At 44.3% G+C, this 25,129-nt stretch overlaps 1 pseudogene; it reads left to right on the top strand.

The window, feature by feature from the left end:
• The first annotated feature begins 594 nt into the window (after positions 1–594).
• The window catches only part of LOC135213377 (bolA-like protein DDB_G0274169), a 126,259-nt pseudogene continuing 101,724 nt past the window's right edge, over positions 595–25,129 (top strand).

Below are 25,129 nucleotides of genomic sequence, written 5' to 3'. Positions count from 1 at the left end.
TAGGGGCAAGAAGTGAGAGATCTTTCCTTCAGTCACCGTAGGAGCAGGCTGCAGGGTTTGAGAGGCCCTGGAGAGAAAAGGAGAGGGGACACCTGGTCTCTCAAACATCATAGGAGAAGGGTACAAGATCCCCTTCGGTAAAGCCGCACCCGCTGACTTCCACTCCCAGGGACTTGTCCCCGTCGTATCTCGAGAAAAAGCGGAAGATACTCTTCGACTGCTTGAGCAGATGCTCGAGAAAGCGAGCAGTGGAAGGTCTTAGACCTGGCAACGCCAGGATTTTACAACAGATTTTCTTGTACCGAAACAATCGGGAGGGGTGGCGGACGGTCTGGACGTAAGTCGTCTAAACCTCTTTATAGAGAAGGAAGCAGAGGTCAATGATGGAACCCTCAGTCAGTTCTTGGGGGGCCTAAGACCCTGGAGATTGGATAGGTATCACTCGACCTTCAGGATGCCTACTTTCACGGCCGATACATCCCCAATCTATGAAGTACCTTCGGTTGTTCCTGAAAGGAAAGGGTCTTCAGTTCAGGGCTCCTTTGTTTCGACTGAGTACGGCCCCATTTGTGTTCAACCATTTCGTAAGTAAGAATGTGGCGAGGTGGCTCATCTTTCCAACATACAGGATCTCGCTCATCTGGACCGACTGGTCATACGAGCCTCTTCGCAGACCCGGTGCTGAAAGGACCTGCAAACGACTCTGTGTCTGTAGCTGCGTCCCTGGGACATTCTGGTGAAATTAGAAAAGTCACATCTGACCCAAACACCAGTCCATTTGTATCTGGGATGCAGATGGATTCAGGTGGCTTTTCGGCTTTTCCGTCCAGGAACTTCAGCAACAAAAGCATAGAAAAAGTGTCAGCCTTTCTAGGGAAGGATACATGTCGGTGAGGAAGGAGGAGTTCTGCTCGGGGCCATTCCTCGCTGGAGAAGTTGTCTTACATGGGGGGGCTACACTTCCGACCTCTCAATTCTTTCCTGTCGTGACAGCTGGACAGACAAAGGACAACTTCGTCATGATGTTAAACCCTCTCAGAAGAGGTAAAAGAGCCATTCTAAGATGGTGTGGCTCGATCCGTGGAATGCTGTCAGAGGCAATCCCTCAAGCTTCGGAACCCGACCCCTAGTGTTGTGCTCCGACGCGGTCATCACGGGGTGGGGAGCAACACTAGGGGGGGGGAGGAAGTGTTCAGGCACCTGGGAGAGGGGACACAGATTAGCCTCGGCATATCAAATTAAAAGAGCTGGCAGCTGTTCAGTTAGCGCTCCAGTTCTTTCAGACAAAGTCTCCCGTCGAGTAGTCCAAGTCAACATCGGTACAACACCACAGCCCTGGCATACAGTAAAAATATAAAATGGGTCAGAAATTAATGAGAATAAACAAAGATGGATAAACATTTTCGTATAGTGATGGACATAAGGCGTTAAATACGGAGATATTATATAAAAGATTGGAGATAATAGTGAAAAATATATACCGAAGAAGAAAGTAAAATCATTCATGCATACCAAGAGACAGAAGGATCTGTTCCAGAAAATAGAAATGGAAAAAAGGTCTTGCAAAAGAAAAAAGCATCAGGAAAGTTATAGGAACTAAAAAGTAAGATAGAAAATGCAGAACAAAAGATTATACAATTAAAGAAATGAAAAACGGAGGACTTGGAAGAAAAAACCCTATTAAATATCCCTCCCCCCCAAAACCCCAAAACTATTATACTTCATATGCGAAGAAGATGAATAAAAAGAAGAATAGTAAAATAGAGGCCTCTGAGAAGTGAAGGCGAGATTAACGAATGAAAAAAAAAAGGAAATTGCAACATACTGGCAGAACGATATATAAGAGGAGGAATTCACCCCTAGAATTAGATAATGAAGATACATGATATAGAGTAGGGATGAAAATAGTGAATATTTAGTGACATAGAAAACTTTTTATTTTAAAAAACAAAAAAAAAAATGAAGCTGATATTGTGCAGGCTATTAATGAAATTAAAAAGGGAGCTGCTGCAGGGCCTGATGGAATTCATGCATTTTGTTAAAGAAAGTTAGTTCATTCTATCGCAAAGCCACTTGCATATTAAGACAAAGTGTAGATACAGGCAAAGAATATGATGAGCACAAAATTAGCATTATATTACCTCTACTTTCAAAAGGGATCAAGACTAGAGGCAAGTAATTATAGGGATGTGTGAGTCTAAACATCACATAGTATGAAAGTGTATGAACGGGTAATGAAGAAAATATTATGAAACATTTAATAAAAAATAGTTTGTTTAATAAAGGACAACATTGGGTTCGTACCGGAAAAGTACACAAACCCAACTGTTAGTCACCGTGAAAAACATATTCAAAATATGAAAGCGGAAATGAAACAGATGTGTTTATTTAGACTTTTGCAAAAGCTTGATAAAGTAGACCATAATATCTAGCGAAGAAAAATTAGAAAACACAATATGTGGATAAAGAGGAAGATGGTTAAAGAATTTTTACACAACAGAAAACAGATAGTTATGCAAAACGACGAGAAATCGACTGAAGCCAAGGTAATATCCGGTGTGCCGCAAGGTTACGTGTTAGCTGCAATACTGTTTGTATTATGATGAAGGACATAGACAATAATGTTAAGGATTCGGTGTGAGTAGTTTCGCAGTGACACAAGGAATCAGTAGAGAAATTACGTTGTGATGAAGATAGGAACGCTCTACAAGAGACATAACAAAGTATAGGATTGGGCAGAGGTAAAATAGGATGGTAATTGAACTCTGATAAATTTGAAATCAATAAATTATGGAGACCAGACAAGAGAAAGAAAGCTAATGCATATAAGGGACCTAATAAAAGGATTTCGGACGTAGAAAAATCTATTTCTGGCGCTTCGATTCAACCGATGCGGCAGATCGTGCACAAATGCGATGGCTCGTAGTCGCCAGCGGAAATATCCTTTAATCTATTATTTCTAGGGTAAAGTACTAACACATACCAGAGGAATAAATAAAATAAGAAAAAAAGTCCCCCCGTATAACTGACTCGCTCACCTTAGGAGGGATGTGGTATGAAACACTAGGAGAGTGAGACCACTAACGAGCCAAATGCAATAGAAATCTCCCCACTACAAAAACCCTCAAGAGGGGAGCCGTCCCCACAGGAGAGAGCAGCTCGTACTACGTACTACTCATCCATGCTTGGCGACTGCTGCGCCTCTGGTGGGCCATCCTGAAGTTAGCAGACAATCTTGAGCGAAGGGAAGGGTAGGGGGTGGGTTATTTCGCTGGCGACACGAGCCAATCGCCCAGAAATAGATTTTTCCTTACGTCAAAATCCTTTTTCTGGCTCGCTCGTGTCGCTTGCGACGAAATCTTACCAGAGAAACAGCACAAGATTGTAAAGGAAAGTAAACAGAATATAATAAACAAAATAGGCTCAAATAAAAGATACAAATAAATGAATGAATATTAATTGACTAAAAAGATAACAACTACACAGTAAAACAAAATCAGAAATTAGGCTTAAAATTACCCTTACAAACTAATTATGTTAACTAATATAGGTAATTTAAATAATACAAATAGGTAAAATGAGTCCCTTCATAATAAATCTGTGTAAACAACAGTATCAAAATAGAAATAAGCAAGTATATAAAGTTACATAAATAAATTGATCAATCACAAAAATATATATCTTCAGGAATGTTATGACTTAATATACAAAAACCCGTAACAATTGTAATATGATGTATACCCTAGCATAAAAATAAGGGGAGAACATCTATGAGATCAGTCATGGTAAATCAGCTGTGTGTGTCCCTAACCAGACTAAAAGGGAATATTAACATAAAGGCAGTAAGAAAACAAGGTGAATGTAAGCTAAGAACAAGGTTAGGAATAGAGACGGTTTGGGTGAGTCAGGTAGAAAGGAGGACTGAATCTTATACTATTAATCTAACTAGAGTCAGGGGAAAACTATGTTACCCGCTGCTACGCCTGGGAATTTCAGAGCTTCCAAGGAACTTAAGGTGTGACGTTTTGAAAACACTGTCGGCGATTTCCAGCGGGATAATTCTTTAAATCATCAAAATTCATATGCTGGAAGTAATTAACTGGAGGTGGCTACTGCCCTGACATCATGTGCTTTGGAAAGAGTCAGTGTTGGCTTGTTTGAAAAGTACCAGGATTTGTTGCCTGATGCCTTTAGTGGATAAATAAGTACCCCTTTGTCCCTCCTAAAGAGGGGGGCCCAGATGAGGAAGAGGAGGTCCTGGATAGAAAGCTCGTAAGGTGTGAAAACTGGACAAAGGAAACATCTTGCGGAAGGTAATACCTTCCAAGGTTCCACCTCATCAAAGGATCTTCATTCTTTGCTTAAAAAACTACGTTCCGGAGGAAAGTAGCACTTCCTGTGGAAGGAATTGAACATGATCGGAGTCTTCTGGATAAAGCCGACAGTTCTGAAATTCTTGCTCCTGAAGCTAGGCTTAATAAAAACCGGGTTTTCCTAGGAGCATCATAAACGAGCATGTGTCATTATCGGTTTCGGAAGCCAGTTTTAGAAACACCGTTTAAGAAAACATGAAAACTGAAGTAGGCGGACAGAGGCCAAGTCGCAGCACAGCTTTAGAATAGACGAGAAATAGGTATGCGTCAAGTTCTATGTTAAATCCAAATTAAAATATCTTTTTCAATGCTGAGTTGTCGTCATAGTGCTAGCTGCTAAACCCTTTCAAAAAAGATCTGAAAAAGGATATAGCAGAATTAACTGTCATGGAATCTGATATCTGACTCCTCAGGAAGATTGCTAACTTTTTGACGGCAGCATATACCTCCTCAAAGTTGGAATCCCTTTTATCGGGATTACAGAAAAAGAATATTCTGAGGGTCAATATTCGCATCTCTTTTGCCGCAAAACTCATGAAATCCATAAAGTTAGGGTTCTGAGAATCCCTGAGAAGCGAACACAGTCTTCGGTTTGTACTGACTGGGAGAGTTGGACTGGGGATCCGAAGGGGACGAAGGCCCAGTTCCAGAATCATGGGGTACAATTGCTCTTCGGCCAGTGCCTAGGCGAACGCCTAGCCGACGCGAACCGCCTAATAGAGCCACTTTACCCTGAATGTCTGGTTTGTCTAAATACCTTCATAGGGAGATTCACTGGAGGGAAGACGTAAATCTTCTCCCAGTTGTTCAGTCAGAGCCGGGCGTTCCGTGTTGGGTAAGCCAGAGGGTCCAGGTTGGGGGTACAAACCCGGTAGTTTGTGGTTTGCTTGTAATGCGAAGGATCACCTGTAGCCCTGGGACTCTTTGAGGAATCCATTGAACGAAATCTCGTCTAGAGACCATTCCACCTTAGGGTACTGATCGGTGATAGGCGTGCTATGACGTTTCTCACTCCAGCTATGTGGGTGGAGGAAAAGATGCCAACGAATTGTCTGCCAGGGAGAAGATGGTATTCATGAGTGGTTTAGATACGCGACCTGGAGCCTCTCTGTTTATGCAATGTTACTACCACTGCGCTGTCAGACTAGCTTTACGTGGGAGTACCTTGGTGGCGTAATCTTTTCAGAGTCAAAGAAAAACTGCCATTGCATCCAGTACGTTTATATGGAACTGACGGCATGGGTGACCAAATCCGTGAACCTTTTTGACTTGGGAGACCCTCCCCGCCGCTTGAGGACGCGTCGTGTTGGATGGTGATCCCTGGTGGGAGGGAAACTGAAAGAGGAACTGACACTGACAGATTCTTGACTTTTGCCCACGGCGAAGCGGTTCTGTAGAATCAGAAGCACTGAGGATAGCTTGTCCCTGGACCTGACATTGCTCGTGAGCGCCAGAATCCTGTTTAGATCTTTTAGGTGGCTTCATTAAGATGTTTCGTTCCTGAAGCAAACCTGGAGAGAGCGAGGATCCTTTCCGGGAGCTCTGCTGGATTGCGTAGTTTGTGACTTAGAAATCTGCTTGACTGACTTCGCTATTGCTTCCTTGGTGGATGAATCGACCGAAGTGTGTGAGGATAGATCCATTGAATGCATAGCCACGGGAAAGTTGACTCGGAGTGATTCTAGTTGGCTCTGTTTATCTGAATCCTAGATATTCTTAGAATTGGATCACTTTCAGTATGGCCTTGTTGCATTCTTCGACTGATGGGCCAGATAACCAATCGTCGAGATACGCTACTACCATAATCCCTTGAGCTCTGAGCTGTTGCATACTACTTCCGCTAGCTTCGTGAACAACCCTGGGTGACACGTTGAGCCCCGAACGGGACTACCTTGAAGGAGAAGTTCTGATCTCCTATCTTGAATCCCGATACGGACGGAAGTGTCTTGCAATAGGGAATATGATAGTAGGCGTCTGTAAGAGCGATAGAGTGGTGACGGCCCCACGGGGAAGGTAAGGTTCGCACCTGTGAGATCCGTGGGCATCTTGAAAACTTGTCGCAGCGGATGGCTAAGTAAGCGGGACAAGGCTAAGATACACTCTTTGTTGAGCCTTTCTTTGGAAGAGAAAAAGCGACCTTGAAATTTTACCTTTGACTTTGACTATAGCTCCTTTCTGAAGGGAGTCCTCCTGGTACTTGTCAATTCCTTGGGAATGAAGTGCGGAAATGTCTGGCTGGAGGGGGTTCGTCAACAGCTCCCCCTCCCCCCCACCCCGCCCTTTGAACTATGCTCTGAGCCCAGTGGATGAAGTTCCACCGGGGCGAAAAGTGATGAAACAGCACTCATCCATAACTGAAGTTCTACATTGGTTCGCGTACCCCTCGACCTCCTCTCGAGTGCTTTCCCCTATTGAAGGCGCCTCCCGATCCTCTCCACGAAAGGAGCCGCTACGCTCTGCCTACTTTGGTCGAGCGGTCATAATTCTGAAGAAGCTGCCTCGCGAGGCTGATTGTAAGCTGGAGAGATGGCGTATGGACGGTTGGAGGGCTGAGGCTGAGGGGATATCACAAGAAAATAGGCTGTGATTGACCTTTAGACGTGGCGGGCTGGGCTGTCTGCCACTAACGGCCACTGTAGGAACTTGTTGAGGGAAGCGCGGTTGCTTTTTGGTAAGGTGGAAACGTCTGGGCTTCCTTTGCCCTTACCTTTTGGTGGTCAGTCTTTGCCTTCTCCTAGCCGTAAGACCCCAACGGTCCTTAAGGCTCTGGTTCAACATCGTACCTCGCCTGGACTTCCTTACCATAGGTCATTGGGACGAGAGCTGCGCCCCAGATGTTAGAAGAGAGTAACCTATTCGGTTCATGACGAAGGTTGGCCTCTAGCAGGCAGCTTACTACATTCGTTCGGCAGTGCAAACCGAACATATCTTGACTGCAACGCCTTTGAGTCAGGGCTTTGTCATAAGCTTAAAAATTGGTTCTGAAACATAAAAGCCTGGTTGCTACCTCAGACATAGCAACGGTTGATTGACACCTGCTAGTCGTGTTTTCGAGGTCAAATTTCCGATTGCAATAAGACTATCAGGGAAGCCGGGCAGCTTTTCACCAAACGCTACCATAGCACAGTCAGTTGAGTTTGCCAGCTGTGAAGTATAGGCAAGTCTTCCCACAATCTCCAATTGAAGGGAGCCAACGGAGATGTGGGGTTCTGTTCTTTTAACTGAGCATGGGTTCCCCTTTCTGAGCGGCTGAGATGGTTCGAACTAGCTATCTTGGTTAGGAAGGGAGCGGGGTACTCTCGTCCATCGTGAAATGGTAAAGGACTTTTGAATGGTTGGATCTTGGTGTTCGAACAGCCAGTACTCTAAACATCGAGCCATTCTCTGCTGAGGCCTGGTCTCGAGATAGAGGACTGTCTCCTTTGGTAACCCTGTCATCCCTAAAACCATAGCCGAAGGAGTGAGAATAGCGAGCCTATGAAGGGAGGCTGTTAGGCCTTCCGGGTAGAATCGAAGTACTCTATCTTCGAGTTCCAAACTCCGGTATGGATATGAGACCATCTGGAAGGGCGTATGATGCTACTCTCAAGGATTGTTCAGAGAAAGCGGGGCAGCGAGTCATGCGGGGGAAGCTGAGATCGCTAGGGTTGAGGTTGAGGAGACGGCAAGAGGGGCTCTCTTAGACCGGCTATAATAGGTCCTGAGAAGTGATCCTGTCCGACAGGGCTGGATATCATATGTTCCATACTCGGTCTTAGGAGCCACTAGGTCGCCCCCCTGTTGCAACAGGCCAGCATGGTGTTCCAAAGCCGGAGCTGCTGCGGTAGGTGGAGGGGAGAGTCTGAATAGGCACCAAAGAGTAGAGTGGAAACTGGTGATCCTGCCGGGAGTGGGGGATTTCTCCTTAGGTTTACTCTTGAGCGGACTTTGAGCCCGGAAGCTAGACCCTTTTAGACCTGTCTGGGCCGGGGATTTCGAAGCCGGCGAGAAGACTTGCCGGCGAGGAAGAAGACGAGGAAAGTTCTTCTTCGAAGACGATGACGTCTTAGTCAAGGTCATATGTTTGGACTTGATCAGGTTAACCGAAGCTATGGAGGGAGATATAAACTCATCACGTAAAGCCGGGAAGGAGGAGAGGTTGCGGGGTAAAGAAACAGTCACTCCAAGGGGAGATCCTTGGGACCGTCATACTTTACCGCGGGCCAACACGGTCGTCTATACCTACCATAGGTTCAAGCATTTATATCCAGGTTGCGACATCATGGAGATATCCTGGTCTTGTTCTGTAAGGAGGCGCCAGTTGTTGTTGGATAAAGCAATAGAGGGGTCCGACTTCTTACCGGGTCGACGTTACCCCAGGAGCCTTGCCTCGGGAAAGATAACAGATCTAACGCTTCTCAGTATGAGGGCTGACCCCTTGGCGGCGTTTTGCAAAACCTCCGGACCCAGGCCCGGCAGGGTAGCCAATGCCGTATCTTCTTACTGCGGAGCCTGTAATGAGAGGTATAGGTTACGATTTAAGAATCACTTAAAAACTAAACTTAAGATATAACTTAAATAAGATGCCTTAAGGAATAGTAAATTTACGTAAACCTTAAGTACGAAATGAAGCGGAGAAGCATGCGGAGATGGAATACTTACGCATCCAAAAGCTTGGCTCACAGGAGTCGTAAACATTATGTACACGTTACTCATGGTACCAGGACCTGGATGTCCCCGTGCGGAGATCGCCATGGGAGCATGGGACCGGCAAAATTCCGTGTCCAGAGGGGTCCTGAAGTGTAGCGGAACATCCGGAGGAATGCTCCACAGTTGGGGCCTTAAGGCGGACGACAATGAGTATCTAAAGGAGGAACACTTACAGATTAAGGACAAAGAACTCCGTTACATGCCGGAGCTCGGAAAAAATTTGGGCGAACCCTCACTGCATGCCTGAATAGGCTATAATTCCCGGAGAGATCGGGTGAAAACTGAACGGAGGGTAGGGATGGTTAAGAAACTTAAGAGATAACTTAAGTACTAAACCTACAGTGCAATGTCAATGCAATGAACCGGACTAGGTCCAGTGAAGCGGAGTGGAGTAACTCAGCAATACGGTACGGTTAGTTAAAGACCTACTGTATGCTCCGGTCCAACTACGGTGGACTATACCCTTCCGCTGTATACCAGGGCTCCGATAGGGGGAGCTCTGTAAGGAGGGAAGGGCGAGGAATGACAATACAGACTCGGCCTAGCCCGGAGCGCAAGGAAAGTAAAGGAAGGAGGGGGGGAAGGCCAGGGGCCCCCACAACCGTAACACCCGCCGAGCGAGCAGCGGAGAGGGCGGAACCAGTCAGGGACTGTCGGACTCCCAGGTCCCTCCGGGTGGAGGGGAGAGGGGGAGCCAAGGGCCCCCCGGAGTCATGCGGGGCGAAGCAAGGACAGACCGGACCCAACCCCACCCGGGACTCTATGCGTGAAGAGCGGGGAGAGGGGGAGGGGGAACTGGCAGGCATCTGCACGGACTAGTGATCACGTAGTGACCACGAGGCGGTAAAATAAGATACGGTAACCAAGCCTAGGCCAACCAAACTGATCAGAGAGAGAAGCTATCGAAGCAACCTGAACTGAAAGCGGTAGCATATAGGCCCATAGGGCCTAAACCAAACTGATCAGAGAGAAGCTATGTGGAAGAGGACCCGAACTGATCAACGTAGGACTAGGCTTACGAGCCGGGGGACATAGGCTAAGCCAGACGCTAACTAACCTTCACAGTGAGAAAACATTATAAATATATCTAATAAAAAATGAAAGAAAGAAGTAAAAAAAGCAGGAGAAAAAAATCCAGGAGTGTGCGGACTAGCCCGAAGGCGACGTCTACACTCAAAGCTAGTCAGGGGCCCTACTAAAGAACCTGGACTAGGGTTGGATAGAAAAAAGGCCTAACATTAAGGTGAAATACATACATGTATGACAACCTTGAGTAGACCTAACGACGCGGATAATCAAAATAGAGGTAAATAATACGGAGTTTAGGTAGGGGAGACCAAGAACGAAACAAACATGCGGCAGGTGACATGGCTGCCATGCTTCCAGCCCCCGAGAACGTATTTGTACCTTAAAAAACGGCAAAAATACTGTTTCGGGGACGGAAAAAAACTCGCTACGAATAAATACTGAGTACAACTTTAGCTGCTGCAATAGCTGCACGCTCCATTATCGAAAATTCCGAAGAAAAGGGCACCAAAAAATCACAGAGAGAAACATAACAGTGTGACTCGGTGAGCTAACTGAAAAGGATGGCCACCAGAGCGCGCCAAAAGCAGTCGCAAGCATGGGATGGAGTCGTAGTAGTACGAAGCTGCTCTCTCTGTGGGACGGCTCCCCTCTGGAGGGTTTGAGTGGGAGGATTTCTATTGGCATTTGGCTCGTGGTAGTGTCTCACCGACTAGTGTTCATTATGAAACCCTCTGAGGGTGAGCGATCGTCAGTTATACTGACCTTTGTCTTATTTTATTATCTCGGATGTGTTAGTACCTTTACCCTAGAAGATAATAGATTAAAGGATATTTCGCGGCAAGCGACACAGCTGAGCCCAGAAAGAGACCATCCCACAAAATAGGAAGCAGTAAAAGACCTTGGTGTGATGATGAAAGGAACCTGTTAGCAATGATCAAATTGCAAACTCTGATGGCAAAATGTAAGCAAAAATGGCGAATGTTGTTACGGCACTTTCAAAACAAGGAAAAGCTGAACACATGATTATGCTGTATTAACAAAAATATGTTCGTAGTCTCACTTGAATATTGCAAAATATGAATGGTACCCAACTATCAAAAAGGATATTGCACAAAATAGAGAGTGTACAAAGGTCCTTTAAGCTAGAATAGAAGAAGTTAAGGATAGAACTATGGGAAAGATACAATCGTAAAATTATATAGTACTAGAAAGGAGAGAGAAACGCTACAGAAATTTTCAGGCATGGAAAGATAGAAGGAATAGCAGGAAAATATCATGGAACTAAAAATGTCAGAAAGAGCAAGCAGAGGTCGATTAATAGTGCCAAAAACTATACCAGGCAAAAATAAGAAAGCCAACACCAGGAACATTAATCCCACTACGCACCAGCATCGATAATGCAGGTTTATCAATGCGTTGCCAGATCATCTGAGAATTATCAGGACCGTGAGCGTAGATGTGTTTAAGAATAAGCTCGACAGATTCTAAAACTGCATCCCAGACCATCCACGATTGGAAGATGCAAAAAATACCGGAAAGATGTACTAGCAACTCTCTGGTAGACATTAGAGGTGCCTCACACTGATGGACCTGGAGGGCAACCGAACAAGATGTAAGGTAATGTTAAGGTGTAGAAGGTAAGGTACTTGAAGAAACAACGGAGAAACACACTCTCGCTCCTGTTTGCTCTAGCGAAAGAGATTCTGCTTTGGCGAAGGCGAGAGAGATCATAATCTTGACAAGGTTCATTGCCGGAGTCGGGAGAAGTCCGGTGCGGGATCTCCTCAGTCGACAAAGACAGTTGCTGCCGCCAAAGTGGGACCATCAATCAGGACTTTGTGGCCAGGAGCTGTGGGGTCTTTTGGGGATGGTCTTTAGGTGGACATTTTTTGCAACATCAAGAACGGCGAGACTTCCTCTTTACTGCTCCCCGGTTCTTGATCCGGGGGCAGTAGCAGTAGACGCCCTTTTATGGGATTGGACGGGCCTAGATCTCTACGCATTTCCCCCCTTCAAGATTCTGGGGGAAGTGATGAGAAAGTTCGCAGCTTCGGAGGGGACGAGGTTGACGTTAATCGCCCCCTTTTGGCCCGCAGTGAACTGGTTCACAGAGGTGATGTCCTACCTGGTGGATTTTCCGAGATCTCTTCCGTTAAGGAGAGATCTACTCAAACAGCCCCACTTCGAGAGGTATCACAAAAAACCTTTTCGCTCTGAGTCTGACTGCGTTCAGACTATCCAGAAGTTGGCCAGAGCGAGAGGTTTTTCGAAACCTGTGGCTAAAGCTATCGCCACCGCGAGGAGACCTTCATCAATCTCGCTTTTAGAAGCTGGTGTAGAAAGAAAGGAGTTTCCTCTACCACGACCTCTGTGAGCCAGATCGCCGACTTCCTACTTTATCTTAGACGAGATCTGAAGCTTGCAGTGTCAACCATTAAAGGCTACAGAAGTGTCTTATCTGTGGTTTTTCGCCATAGAGGTCTTGACCTCGCTAATAACAAGGATCTCCATGATCTATTGAGATCTTTCGAGACCTCCAAGGTGCCGCTACCAAAGTTACCTTCGTGGAACCTGGATGTGGTCCTCAAGTTTTTAATGTCAAGTCGCTTTGAACCTCTTTACTCTACATCTTTGCGAGATTTGACAAAGAAAACTGTATTCCTAACTGCTCTGGCGACAGCGAAGAGAGTTAGCGAGATACAGGCTATTAGTAAACACGTCGGCTTCAAAGGGCATAATGCGGTCTGCTCTTTGGGTATGTCATTTCTGGCTAAGAGCGAAAACCCTTCCAATCCTTGGCCTAAAACGTTTCGAGATCAAGGGTATGGCAGAGATCATTGGTCAAGAGCCAGAAAGAGTCCTGTGTCCTGTTAGGCTCTTAGAGAATATCTTCGTAGAACAAAGGATTGTAGAGTTCTGCGGAGAACTTATGGTGTTCGTCAAGAGACAAATGTGCCCATGTCCAAGAATGCACTGGCATTCTTTTTAAGAAAGATACAATAAAGTTTGTTCATACTTACCTGGCAGATATATATTTAAGTACCCACCCACCTCCCCTCAGGAGACTTCAGAGAATACAGCTATATATATATCTGCCAGGTAAGTATGAACAAACTTATTGTATCTTAACAATCATTTTTTGAAAATTCGCGGAAAAATACTTATAGGCTTACCAGCCTAAAACTTTTGAATCACGCGCCTTGGGGGATGCTGGGAGTTCATGGATCAAGGGGGTGTTTGTTTTGTTTACATCGTTTACGCAGGCACGAAAGCGCGAATTTCTTTCTTGCCGCACTAAAAAGTATCTGTGACACATCTCGAAATTATTTCGTCACTTTGACATAATTTCTGGGCTCAGCTCGTGTCGGCCTATGAAAGTATCCTTATATTCATTCTTTCTAGGTAAAATTAGCCTAAAATTACCAGAGAAAACAAAATTAAGAAAATGTCAGTAAAACTGACTCGCTCACTCTTAAAAAGAAGTGTCGGTATGATATAGGGGCGAGTGTGGAACATACCACGAGACAACACCAATTAGAACTTCCCTATCAGAATCCCCCCAAGAGAGAGCTGATACCAACGGGCGATGCAGCCTCTACTACTACTACTAGAGGACGCCACGGACAGCAGCGCCCCTAGCGGTCATCCTTAATTTTTAGCGCCAGCGACAAGTCGCCATTTTCTTGTGCTTGTGCTTTTCTTGCGATTTATCCGCATCTTCATCATGGAACGCTCTGCAATTGCCACGGCTAAGTTAAGTAACTCATAAGTAACATTTTACCGTATTTTTGTCTTCCGGGTACCAGTATTTTCCTTATAGGTCATATACGGTTCCCCGGTTGTCTTCGTGGCGGCCATGCCGCCTCGTAGATTTCCCGTTCCTCCATACTGGGACTTCTTATGCTTATGGGCTTACTTTATCACATTCATTGTTTACTCGAGTTTTAGCTAGTTCAGCCCTCCTACCATTCTCTTAGCTTGGTATTTAGGGCTATTATTATTATTATTTTCGGCCCAGCATCCCGGCTCTTGCTCTACATCGGCTATCGCTGGCTCCGAGTAGGCTCCTGTTTTCTCGAACAGTCTGCCTCCTCCTGGGCTTCTTTTCCTTTTACTAAAACGTGTCTCTTCCTCCTTTCGATGTATTTTTATTATTTAGGGTGTTAGGCTAGCCTAGGTGCTTGTTCCACATATTGGTACAGCTTGGTTCACGTGGCCCTACCACGGTTGTGTTGCTCGCGGCCTAGGCCCATTGCGGTCACGTGTCCTATAGCACCTTACCCCTGCCCCTTCCCTCCCTCTCTGATGTAGGGAGGGGCTGGGGGACCCCTTGGTTGTTATATCAACCTCATCGCCTTCTCTCACACTCTCGGAGGTGACCGGGGGGGTTCCCCCAGCAGGGGGTATAGGCGACCACTATAGGTACCGGGTCTCCATTCGGGTAGTTGGTGACGGGGCGGGGAGGAGTAGGCCATCCTTCCCCCCTTTTTCTTGCTCCCGCCGTGTTTCGCCGGGACCTTCCTCCCCCCCCTCCCCATTGCTCAGCCACCTCCCCTCCAGATACGTAAGGAGCCTTCCGTCGCAGCCGGGGCCCCTTTGGTTATAGGATTTTGGCTCCGCTAGCGGGCAGGTGGGCGCTATGAGTGGTCGGTTGCTTTGCCTACTATATCCTTATATCTCTCCCCCGCTACCGGAAGGGAGCTTACCCTTACCTACGCACTCTTCTAGTAGACGGGCGAGAGAAGTTGTTTTAATTTTGTTATTTTAAGGATATATACCCTAATTATAAGATATTTTACAATGAATTGTGTTATTATATTTTTATCAACCATCCCCGCATTGTCCCGTCGTGGTTTCCATTACCACCACTCCTAGTTGGTTGATTCTTGTGCCTCCGCCATTGGCGGAGCCATAGCCTATCTTCCAACCTGGTTACCACACGTATTTTAGCGGGGCTCTGGTTTTATCTAACTTTATCGCTCCGGCACCAGCGGAGCATATGTTAGCTGTAAGTGTTTTACTCTGTACTCATGTACTTTTTCACTTACAGGCTACCAACTGCCAGGTCCCAGCCTGTAATGCGACGCTCTACGACCCCTGTGGACATGACGAGTGCAGGTCTCACGCCCCGTGTCCACGTCGTACAATTAGACGATCGTCTGGCACCGAAGCCTGCGCTATATGCTACGACCTGGTCGCTCACTGGGAGATGGGGTATGTCCATTATAGGATTACTTATGATTTTACTAACAACTTCTAGTCGTAAGTTTTGTTTAACCCTGTCCACAATTGGTAGCTAATCTCACCTTTCTTTCAGGCTAGCGTGTGAGGGAAGTCGCCCTCGCCACCCTGAAAGCGTGGGTGGCGCTTTGGGAAAAACGCCACCGGGCCAGCCCTACATTTTAGATAGGAAGCTGGCCATCCAGATCTTCCCCGCGGGCAAGTCGACGGGCTACGTCGACCCCTTGTCCGCTGCCCCATTGATGCCTCCATCCAGCAAGACCTCCAGCATTCGTTTGGGGTCGTAGCCTCCAGGAGTCGGTTCCGGACGTCGCTGCCCTGGACCTGAAACCTTGAGCCAATGGCGGTAGTTAGCGAGGATTTGTTGGTTGAGGTAGTTTGTCGGGCGCCAAGGTCTTTCCTTGGGCGCTCCTGGATCTTCTCTGTCCCTTCTTCTTCCGCCTCTTTCCAAGGCTTTGCGGGATCCGAGATCCCTAGCCGCTCCCGCTCTCTCTGTACCTCCTAAGGAGAAGGGAAAGAGAGAACCGAAGACCTTGTCTAAGTCGACTTCTAGGAAGTCGTCTTCGTCTTCTTCGGCCAGGAAGTCGTCGACTTCATATGCCGATGCGGTGAAGGCTAAGCCGAGCTCTTCCCAGTCGAAGAAGCTCCAGAAGCAAGGCTTCGAAGGAGAAGGCTCGCGCTACCACCGAGTCACTGCCCTTCTCCCGCTCCGCTGCCTCCTCTCCGCTATGCCGGCAGGGGTGGCAAGCACCAGCGCCTGCGTTCCCTCTTCTGCCTCACCAGGGATGATGGAACAGGTAGGGTGCTGGTAGGTTCCCAATTTCAGCATTGGGAAACACGTTTTGAGCAGATGTTCGCGCAATTATCGAACAGTCTGTCTCAAACTGGGACAGTCTATCCCAGGACCTCTTCTATAGAATGAGAGAGAATGAGGACCGAGTGGCTGGGCTAACTCAGGCTCCTCCCCCAGTCTCCCCTGCATCTAGCACGGGGATTCTCCAACTTCCGCCTTACGACTCCTTGCCAGCTTTCTCTATGGAGAATCCATGGAGAGTAGCGGCCTACGCTCCTTTTAAGGACGGGATGATTTCGATCCCGGAGTTTTGGTACTCGAAGGATTGAGGACTTCGAGTTCTAACCCTCCGGGTCTGACGCAGCCTTTCATCGGGTATGCTAGGCTGACGCCAACGGCTCTCACGAGAGAGGACAAGATCTCGAGGAGTCAGTTCTCTACAGTAGAGATCACGCCCAGCGAGCATGGGTTCACTGCCTTGAGGACTGGGAGTGTACTAACACTAAACTCCAGGCCTACAAGAGTCCCTTCACTATTTTCGCGACGGAAGAGGAGGTCTCTCTTCCGTTCGCCACGAAATTGGTGGAGAAGGCTCTTCAGGCAGTCCTCAAGGATGAGCCCATTCCACAGTTGAGGGAGTCGGAGTCTACTTCTCCACTCTTCCCCGCCTTCGGAGAGTTGTGGGAAAAACCTGCCAGCTACATTCACGCTGGTAAACTCAAGCCGGACTGCGCTATGGACCATTCGGTGAGAAATTACCTAGCTGCCGGATTCCCCTGATCCAGGCAGAGTTCGATGCGGCGAACTAGGTTTGGCAGGTCTCTCAACTCTCTCATCGTTACGGAAATGGCTGCTCTTTCCTACGCTACGGAACCGCTGTTCAAGATTCTGGCGAAATCTCAGTTTTCAGACGGTTCTGTCAGACGCTTTTTGACTTCTTCCAAGCCAGGAGGAACTGCCGGAAGCATGTCCTTCAAGAGTGCACTATCAGGCATGAGCCTAATAGACTCTTGGCTGCGAGCATGTGGGGAGCGGATCTCTTCCCAGAGTCCGCAGTGAACGAAGTCCACCACGAAGCTGCTAGACTCAACCAGAGCCTTAAGAGCTAGGTGGGGTATTTCCTCTAAGAGGAACAGGAATCCGTTCCCACTGCTGGCAAGAAACCAAAGAAGGCTGGTAAGAGGTTCCAGCCTTATAAAAAACTCAACATCAGCAGCAGTTTGTGCAGGCAGTCCCAGTTTACCCAACAGGGACAACCTTCCACATCTAAACAGACCCAACCTTTCCTCCTGGTGCCCCAGCAATCTCAACCATCTACTTCCTACGCTATCTCGCCGGCCTTTAACCCTGCTTATGAGCTCAAGGCTACTCTCAACCGAGGGGTAGGGCGAGAGGTTACTTTCGTCAGCGTGGCGCAGGAAGGGGCACGAGGAGTAGGCAGTTCAGAGGAGGGCGTGGTGGCCAACCCGCCCATCAGCAATGAGGCTCCCCAGGTAGGAGGGAGGCTGTTCCTCTTCCGCCACAGGTGGGGGTTCGCAATCAATTGGGCACAGAGCATAGTGTCCAAAGGATTAGGCTGGAGTTGGATCAAAGATCCCCCTCCAATCAAATCATTTCATCAGGTACCGTCAAAGGAATTGATAGATTACGCGGAAGAACTCCTTCAGAAAGGAGCTATTGCGAGAGTCAAACATCTAAAATTTCAAGGGCGCTTATTCAGCGTGCCAAAGAAAGGCTCAACAAAAAGAAGGGTAATCTTAGACTTGTCAAAGCTAAACTCTTTCATTCGCTGCGACAAGTTCAGATGCTTACCCTCTCGCAAGTAAGGACCCTACTTCCGCGTGGAGCCGTCACATGCTCCATCGATCTTACGACGCATACTATCATATCCCTATAGCCAGGCACTTCCGCCCATTCCTAGGATTCAGGCTAGGAAATCAGACATTCTCATTCAAAGTGATGCCCTTCGTCTGAATGTAGCCCCCAGGGTATTCACAAAGATAGCAGAAGTGGTTGTACAACAATTGAGAGCTCAGGGAATCATGGTAGCGGCATACCTCGACGATTGGTTGATCTGGGCACCAACAGTCGAGGAATGTCTCGAAGCTACCAAAAAGGTAGTTCACTTTCTGGAACATCTGGGGTTCCAGATAAACAAAACGAAATCCAGACTTACTCCGGGAATCTCGTTTTCAGTGGCTAGGAATCCAATGGGATTTGTCTTCCCACAATCTATCAATTCCAGTGGCCAAACGGAAGGAAATAGCAAAATCTGTCAGCAATTCCTCAAATGCAAACAGACATCAAGAGAAACCAGGAGAGAATCCTAGGTCTCTTCAGTTTGCTTCGGTAACAGATATCCTTCTGAAAGCAAGGCTGAAAGATATAAATCGAATTTGGCGGTCAAGAGCAAACTCCAAATATCGAGACATTTGTCAGTAATTCCACAGATCCTCCGCAACCAACTACGGCCTTGGTCAAAAGTAAAGAACTTAGCCAAGAAGGTACCCCTTCATATCCCCTCCAGTGTTAACCATTCACACGGATGCTTCCCTGTCCGGGTGGGGGGGATACTCTCAGTTCAAACAGGTTCAGGGGACTTGGTCAGTTCAATTTCGCCAGCTCCACATAAACGTGTTGGAAGCAATGGCAGTATTTCTTACTCTGAAGAGACTGCTTCCCCCTAAGAAGTCTCATCTAAGGCTAGTTTTGGACAGTGCAGTGGTAGTTCACTGCATCACAGAGGAGGGTCCAAATCCAAGCATGTGAACCATGTCATGATAGCCATCTTTGCATTAGCAAACAAACACAAATGGCATCTGTCTGCCACTCACACTGGCAGGAGTAAGAAATGTGATAGCAGACGCCCTGTCCCGGTCAGTTCCTCTGGAATCAGAGTGGTCTCTGGACGTCGAGTCATTCCAGTGGGTAAGCCGGAGAGTCCCAGGTCTCCAAGTGGATCTCTTCGCCTCACAAGCGAAACCACAAGCTCCCTTGCTATGTGGCCCCCGAACCTGGACCCTCTGGCTTATGCCATGGACGCCCTGTCGTTAGATTGGAAATCAGTGGAGGAGGATTTATATTTTTCCTCCAGTGAATCTTCTCTTGAAAGTCCTAGACAAACTAAGGTCTTTCAAAGGGATAGTAGCTCTAATTGCACCGGATTGGCCCAAGAGCAACTGGTATCCTCTTCTTTTGGAATTGGGTCTCCGACCTCAACGGATCCCCAATCCCAAACTGTCACAATCAGTACAAATGAGGACTGTGTTCGCTTCCTCAAGAACTCTCCAGACCCTAACTTTATGGACTTCATGAAGTTTGCGGCTAATAAAGATGCTGACATTGATCCACAGAACATTCTCTTCCACTAGAATCGATAAGAGAGAGTCAACCATTAGACAATATGACTCAGGCTGTTTAAAAAATTAGCATCTTTCTTGAGAGAATCGAAACACCACAACCATGACAGTTAACTTGGCTATATCCTTTTTCAGATCCTTGTTTGAAAAAGGTTTAGCAGCTAGCACGATTACCACTCACAAATCGGCTTTGAAGAAAATCTTTCAAGTAGGTTTTCAGATAGATTTGACTGAATCTTATTTCACATCTATCCCTAAAGCCTGTGCTAGACTTAGACCTTCTCAGAGGCCTACTACAGTTTCATGGTTCTTCTTAAATGATGTCGCCTCAAATTAGCTTCAGATACTGACAACTCATCTTGTACGTTCATTATGCTCCTGAGGAAGACATTATTCTTATTAAGCCTAGCCTCAGGAGCTAGAATTTCAGAAACTGTCGGCTCTATCCAGGGATGCAGGTCATGTGGAATTCCTCCCATCGGAGAAGTTCTACTTGCTCCGGATCGTAGCTTTTTTTTTTAGCCAAAATGAAGATCCTCTTGCAAGGTGGGCTCCTTGGAAGGTTATCCCACTTCCACAGGATCCTTCCTCTCGCCCAGTATCAACTCTTAGAGCCTTTCTTTCTCGTACTTCTTCTAGATCCTCAGGTGCTCTCTTTATGAGAGAAAAAGGTGGTACTTTATCAGTTAAAGGCATTAGACAGCAAATCCTTTACTTCATTAAACAAGCCAACCCTGAGTCATTCCCAAAAGCACATGATATCAGGGAGTAGCCACCTCAATTAATTATTTCCAACATATGAACTTTGAGGATCTTAGGAAGTATACTGGATGGAAATCCCCGACAGTCTTTAAACGGCATTATTTAAAGTCCTTGGAATCTTTAAAGTTTTCAGCAGTAGCAGCGGGAACATAGTTTCCCTGATACTGTTTAGTAGTTGTAGTATTGATCCAGGTCTCCTTTCTACCTACTTCAACCAACATGCCTCAACCTATCGTCAGGCTACTCAACATCATAGCCTTAGCCGTTGTATCATATAGTGGATTGTCCCTTATTTTTTTTGCTAGGGACAACCATTTTTGTACTGATTATGTACTTCAGTGTACCTACCCTTATTTTTATGCTAGGGTAGACACAATATGTTTGTATATTCACCATTTTGTGTTTGTGATGAACTTCAGTCCACAATGTGTTTGTATATATTTGGAACTAATTGTATTAATGATGGATTTCAGTGTACCTACCCTTATTTTTTATGCTATGGGTAGGACACATGTATGTATATATTTTGTAATTATTTATTCTAATTAAGTAAATCCCAAATTTGCCTTATTTTACATGCATCTCTGTAATTTTATTTATTTACCATTTAAGTACTTTAAGTTTACTAACATTCTATTATTTACTGTTATAATAAGTTAGTTTTAAGTGCTTAATTTGTATGCTGTATTTGATTTACTTATATTATATCCATCATTTTAAACTGTTTTTTCATTGTTTCCTTTTCCATCTTGTCTGTTTCTCTGGTACTCTTTCATAGGCCGACACGAGCTGAGCCCAGAAAAGGGATTTTGACGAAGGAAAAATCTATTTCTGGGTGATTGGCTCGTGTCGCCCTATGAAACCCCCCCCTTTTGTTATGGTTTGTTTTTCCCCCCCTTGCAGGACAAGATGTATTTACTGTTTTATTTAAGGATGACCGCTAGGGGCGCTGCTGTCCCGTGGCGTCCTCTAGTAGTAGTAGTAGAGGCTGCATCGCCCGTTGGTATCAGCTCTCTCTTGGGGGGATTCTGATAGGGAAGTTCTAATTGGTGTTTGTCTCGTGGTAGTGTTCCACACTCGCCCCTATATCATACCGACACTTCTTTTTTAAGAGTGAGCGAGTCAGTTTTACTGACATTTTCTTAATTTTGTTTTTCTCTGGTAATTTTAGGCTAATTTTACCTAGAAGAATGATATTAAGGGATACTTTCATAGGCGACACGAGCCAATCACCCAGAAATAGATTTTTCCTTCGTCAAAATCCCTTTTTTGTACCATTGTAAATTAGCAGTTACATGAAGTATTATATAGAAAATGTGTGGCAACTTTATGTAGAATACAACAATAAAATACTCATGATTGTAGCTTTTATCAGTTTTGAGATATTTTCGTATAAATACGAATAATTGCCAAAATTTCAACCTTCGGTCAACTTTGACTCCACCGAAATGGTCGAAAAACGCAATTGTAAAGCTAAAACTCTTATATTTTAGTAATATTCAATCATTTTACCTTAATTTTGCAACTAATTGGAAGTCTCTAGCACAATATTTTGATTTATGGTGAATTTATGAAAAAACTTTTTCCTTACGTCCGCGCGGTAACTCTTCCGAAAAAAATCATACATGCGATTGTGGTAATGTTTGCACCATTTTAAAATTAGCCGTTATATAAAGTTTTTATATATGGAAATGTGCGCAATTTCATGCACAATACAACTAAAACAACCCATGGTTGTAGCTTTTATCAGTTTTGAGATATTTTCATATAAATAACGAATAATTGCCAAAATTTCAACCTTCGGTCAACTTTGACTCTACCGAAATGGTCGAAAAACGCAATTGTAAGCTAAAACGCTTATATTCTAGTAATATTCAAGCATTTACCTTCATTTTGCAACAAATTGGAAGTCTCTAGCACAATATTTTCGATTTATGGTGAATTTATGAAAAAAATAACATTTTCTTTACGTCCGCGCGGTAACTCTTCCGAAAAAATCATACGTGCGATTGTGGTAATGTTTGCACCATTTTAAATTAGCCGTTACATAAAGTTTTGTATATATGAAAATGTGTGCAATTTCATGTAGAATACAACAAAAATAATTGAAAGTTGTAGCTTATCTCATTTTTGAAATATTTGCATATAAATCACGATAAATAGAAAAAAAACCACGTTCGGTCAACTTTGACTCTACCGAAATGGTCGAAAAATGCAATTGCAAGCTAAAACTCTTACAGTCTAGTAATATTCAGTAATTTATCTTCATCTTGAAACAAATTCGAAGTCTCTAGCAAAATATTTAGATTTATGGTGAATTTAAAAAAAAATCTTTCCTTCCCTCCGCGTGCGGATTCTCCGCCACAAATCTCCGAAATGCGTACGTCCCATTCTCGGAGTATTTGCTCCGTTTCATATTAGGCATTTCATAGAGTTTTATATAATGAAAATGTGCGCAATTTCATGTAAAATAAAACGAAAATATTTGAAGGTTGTAGCTTTTCTTATTTCTGAAATAATTGCATATAAAAAATATATATAAAAAAATTCGACATTCGGTCAACTTTTAACTCGTCAGATATGGTCGAAAACTGCAATTGTAAGCTAATACTCTTACAGTATAGTAATATTCAATCTTTTGTCTTCATTTTGAAAGAAATTGGAAGTCTCTAGGACAATATTTAGATTTATGGTGAATTTTTAAAAAAAATATTTGTTTACGTCCACGCGTTACAAATTCATGCATTATTTTGTGATAATATTTTCTCTGTGTTGCTTTTATCGTTTAACAATGTGTTATATATCAAAATGATTGCAATTTAGTGTACATTAACAACGAAAAAAAAAGTAACTTGTTGCCTTTAACCGTTTTTGCGCACAGCGCGAGTTGAATACAATTATATATGAAATTTTGTTTTTGCACTATCATATATTGCATTATTTATATATGATAATGATAATTTTTTTCATTTCTGATGGTTGCATACTAAACTTCAGCCAATGACAAAAAAAGGAGCCAAAAGTGAACTCTTAATCTTGAAAACTAAGCGCGCTGTGATTTTTTGAAAAAATATTTTTTTCCGCTTCCGTGCTTACTCTGAAACACCTCCGCACGGAGACAATTTTTTTTTTTTAACGCTTCGGCGTAAGAGGGTTAATATTCTTGCTTACCAATTTCTGATATAGTACTTGTAAACATCATCCTTATTTAAGTCCTTTGTGTTTTGATGACTTATGCAAATGTCAAAAAATAAAAACATGCACAAACCATCAGGCAAGATGAGGATCATTTTTAATGAGTGTTCCTAATATATTTTATAAACATTTGTATAGTTTTAGATTTTGACTGTCTAGTTACATCATTTATGTGACCTTACCTTACAGACCTTACAGTTTCGTTCGGGTTGCCCAGGTCCCTCAGTGTGAGGCGCCTCTAATGTCTACCAGAGAGTTGCTAGTACATCTTCCGGTATATTTTGCATCTTCCAATCTTGGATGGTCTGGGATGCAGTTTAGATATTTGTCGAGCTTATTCTTAAACACATCTACGCTCACCCAATCCTGATATATTCCTCAGATGAGCTGGCAACGCATTGAATAGACGCTGCATTATCGATGCTGGTGCGTAGTGGATTAATGTCCTGTGTGCTTTCCTTATTTTTCCTGTATAGTTTTGGGCACTATTAATCTACCTCTGCTTGCTCTTTTCTGATATTTTTTAGTTCCATGATATTTTCTGTTATTCCTTCTATCTGTTTCCATGCCTGAATTATCATGTAGCGTTCTCTTCTCCTTTTCTAGACTATATAATTTTAAGGATTGTAGTCTTTCCCAGTAGTCTAGGTCCTTAACTTCTTCTATTCTAGCTGTAAAGGACTTTGTACACTCTCTATTTGTGCAATATTCCTTTTGATAGTGTGGGTACCATATCATATTGCAATATTCAAGTGGACTACGAACATATGTTTTATAAAGCATATCATGTGTTCAGCTTTTCTTGTTTTTGAAGTGCCGTAACAACATTCCCGTTTTTGCTTTACATTTTGCCAACAGAATTGCTATTTGATCATTGCATAACATGTCCTATTCATCATCACACCAAGGTCTTTAAACTGCTTCCTTATTTGTGATTGTCTCATTATTAGGTCCCCTATATGCATATAGCTTTCCTTCTCTGTCTCCATAATTTATTGATTCAAATTTATCAGAGTTATACCAACCTATTTACCTCTGCCCAATCATATACTTTGTTAAGGTCTCTTTGTAGAGCGTTCCTACTCTTCATCACAAGTAATTTCTCTACTTATTCTTGTGTCATCAGCGAAACTACTCACTACCGAATCCTTAACATTACTGTCTATGTCTTCAATCATAATAACAAACAATATTGCAGCTAGCACCGTACCTTGTGGCACACCGGATATTACCTTGGTTTCATCCGATTTCTCATCGTTTGCAATAACTATCTGTTTTTCTGTTGTGTAAAAATTCTTTTAACCATCTTCCTACTTTATCTACGATATTGTGTTTTCTAATTTTCTTTGCTAATATATTATGGTCTACTTTGTCAAAAGCTTTTGCAAAGTCTAGATAAACCACATCTGTTTCATTTCCGCTTTTCATATTTTTGAATATGTTCTCACGGTGGACTAACAGTTGGGTTTGTGTACTTTTTCCGGGTACGAAACCGTGTTGTCCTATATTAAACAAATTATTTTTTATTAAATGTTTCATAATATTTTTCTTCATTACCCTTTCATACACTTTCATAATATGTGATGTTAGACTCAGGCCTATAATTACTTGCCTCTAGTCTTGATCCACTTTTGAAAGTAGGGGTGATATATGCTAATTTGTGCTCATCATAAATCTTGCCTGTATCT

This window comes from Macrobrachium nipponense, chromosome 42, assembly GCF_015104395.2.
Source record: "Macrobrachium nipponense isolate FS-2020 chromosome 42, ASM1510439v2, whole genome shotgun sequence".
NCBI classification, from domain to species: domain Eukaryota; kingdom Metazoa; phylum Arthropoda; class Malacostraca; order Decapoda; family Palaemonidae; genus Macrobrachium; species Macrobrachium nipponense.
The sequence above is the reverse complement of the archived record's forward strand: the minus strand, read 5'-3'. Positions and strand labels throughout refer to the sequence as shown.